The following is a 3,152-nucleotide window of genomic DNA, read 5'->3' on the forward strand; positions in this document are numbered from 1 at the left end:
TCTGTGCTTCGACTACATATTTGAGCTCCAAGTGGAGAGAGTAGCAGGAATAGGCTGGGAAAAACCAAACTACAAAAGGGGGAACTACCCAGGCATGAGGAACTTCCTTCAAGACATTCAGTGGGAGAGGGAACTGACAGGAAAACCAGTACAAGAAATGATGGACTATGTAGCAACAAAATGCAAGGAGGCAGAGGAGAGGTTTGTTCCCAAGGGAAACAGAAATAATGGGAAGAACAGAACGAGTCCTTGGTTCACCCAAAGGTGTAGGGAGGCAAAAACTAGGTGTACTAGAGAATGGAAAAGGTACAGAAGACAGAGAACTCAGGAAAATAAAGAAATCAGCCGAAGAGCCAGAAACGAATATGCACAGATAAGAAGGGAGGCTCAGAGACAATATGAAAATGACATAGCATCAAAAGTAAAGACTGACCCGAAGCTGTTGTACAGCCACATCAGGAGGAAAACAACAGTCAAGGACCAGGTAATCAGACTGAGGAAGGGTGATGGGGAATTCACAAGAAACGACCGAGAGGTATGTCAGGAGCTCAACACAAGATTTAAAGAGGTATTTACAGTGGAAACCAGTAGGACTCCAAGAAATCAGAACAGGGGGGCAAACCAGCAAGTGCTAGATGAGGTACATATAACCACGGAGGAGGTGAAGAAGCTGCTATGCGAACTTGACACCTCAAAGGCGGTGGGACCAGACAACATCTCTCCATGGGTCCTTAAAGAGGGAGCAGAGATATTGTGTGAGCCATTAACAAAGATCTTCAACACATCATTTGAAACTAGGCAACTCCCTGAGGTATGGAAAATGGCAAATGTAGTCCCAATTTTTAAAAAGGGAGACAGACATGAGGCACTAAACTACAGACCTGTATCACTAACGTTTATAGTATGCAAGGTCATGGAGAAGATCATCAGGAGGAGAGAGATGGGGCACCTGGAAAGAAACAAGTGTATAATTGACAACCAGCACGGTTTCAGGGAAGGAAATTCCTGTGTCACAAACCTACTAGAGTTTTATGACAAGGTGACAGAAGTAAGACAAGAGAGAGAGGGGTGGATCGACTGCGTATTTTTGGACTGCAAGAAGGCCTTCGACACAGTTCCTCACAAGAGGTTACTGCAAAAGCTAGAGGACCAGGCACACATAACAGGAAAGGCACTGCAATGGATCAGAGAATACCTGACAGGGAGGCAACAACGAGTCATGGTACGCGACGAGGTGTCAGAGTGGGCACCTGTGACAAGCGGGGTTCCACAGGGGTCAGTCCTAGGACCTGTGCTGTTCTTGGTATACGTGAACGACATAACGGAAGGGATAGACTCAGAAGTGTCCTTGTTTGCAGATGATGTGAAGTTAATGAGAAGAATCAAATCGGACGAGGATCAGGCAGGACTACAAAGAGACCTGGACAGGCTACAAGCCTGGTCCAGCAACTGGCTCCTTGAATTTAACCCTGCCAAATGCAAAGTCATGAAGATTGGGAAAGGGCAAAGAAGACCGCACACACAATATAGTTTAGATGGCCAAAGACTGCAAACCTCACTCAAGGAAAAAGATCTGGGGGTGAGTATAACACCGAACATATCTCCTGAGGCGCACATCAATCAGATAACTGCTGCAGCATACGGGCGCCTGGCAAACCTACGGATAGCGTTCCGATACCTCAGTAAGGATTCGTTTAAGACTCTGTATACCATCTACGTCAGGCCCATACTGGAGTATGCAGCACCAGTTTGGAATCCACACCTAGTCAAGCACGTCAAGAAATTAGAGAAAGTGCAAAGGTTTGCAACAAGACTAGTCCCAGAGCTACGGGGATTGTCCTATGAAGAAAGGTTGAGGGAAATCGGCCTGACGACACTGGAGGCCAGGAGGGTCAGGGGAGACATGATAACGACATATAAAATACTGCGCGGAATAGACGAGGTGGACAAAGACGGGATGTTCCAGAGATGGGACACAGACACAAGAGGTCACAATTGGAAGTTGAAGACTCAGATGAATCAAAGGGATGTTAGGAAGTATTTCTTCAGTCATAGAGTAGTCAGGCCATGGAATAGCCTAGAAGGTGAAGTGGTAGAGGCAGAAACCATACATAGTTTTAAGGCGAGGTATGATAGAGCTCATGGGGCAGGGAGAGAGAGGACCTAGTAGCAATCAGCGAAGAGGCGGGGCCAGGAGCTGTGACTCGACCCCTGCAACCACAAATAGGTGAGTACAAATAGGTGAGTACACACACACACACACACCCTCACACACACGCGCACACACACACATCCTCACACACACACACACAAACACACACACTCACACACACACACCTTCACACACACACCCGGCCATACCACGTTGAATGCATCGCTTCTCATCCGTTCAGCGAAGTTAAGCAACGTTGGGTTTGGTTAGTACATGGATGGATGACCGCCTAGAAACACCTAATGCTGTTGCTAAAGATCTTCCTAGCAGCGACCAGTGAAGAGGCGGGGCCAGGAGCTAGGTACAACTAGGTGAGTACACCACCCACCCACACACCCACACACCCACACACACACACACACACACACACACACACACACACACCCTCACACACACACACTCACAACACACACACACAGTCACAAACACACACACACACACACACACACACACACACACACACACACACACACACACACACACACGCACACACACACACAAACACCTTCACAAAAACACACACCCTCACAAACACACACACCCACCCTTACAAATGTAGACAGCCTGTACTGTCTGCGCAGACAGCCCATGCTGTCTGCCAGCTTAGTTCATATTTCGCGCCATGCTGGTGCTGCCACCTAGAGGCCTTGCCACTTCAGTATGCCCAGATCTGCCTCTCCCTCACTCACACAGCAGCCTAGCAGCAACACACAAGGCCCTCCCAGCTCTCTCTCGTGGGATGGCCCTGCCCGGGCCATGGGCACAAACACACAAGCCTGTGTACCCACCAGAACTACCAAATAACCCGTTATAATTGGTACCAGCGGTGGTTGCAGCAGTGTGTTTGCCCTGAGAGGAAGGAAGAGGAATGAAATCATCTTCATTTCATCCCCCTACACAACAAGCATCCGTCTCTCAACGAGTTATCCTGATGTCGTGT

At 48.3% G+C, this 3,152-nt stretch overlaps 1 pseudogene; it reads left to right on the forward strand.

The window, feature by feature from the left end:
- The first annotated feature begins 2,347 nt into the window (after positions 1–2,347).
- On the forward strand, positions 2,348–2,465 carry LOC128706431 (5S ribosomal RNA; annotated as a pseudogene).
- Positions 2,466–3,152: the final 687 nt, after the last annotated feature.

The sequence above is a fragment of the Cherax quadricarinatus genome, unplaced genomic scaffold (assembly GCF_038502225.1).
Source record: "Cherax quadricarinatus isolate ZL_2023a unplaced genomic scaffold, ASM3850222v1 Contig4393, whole genome shotgun sequence".
NCBI classification, from domain to species: domain Eukaryota; kingdom Metazoa; phylum Arthropoda; class Malacostraca; order Decapoda; family Parastacidae; genus Cherax; species Cherax quadricarinatus.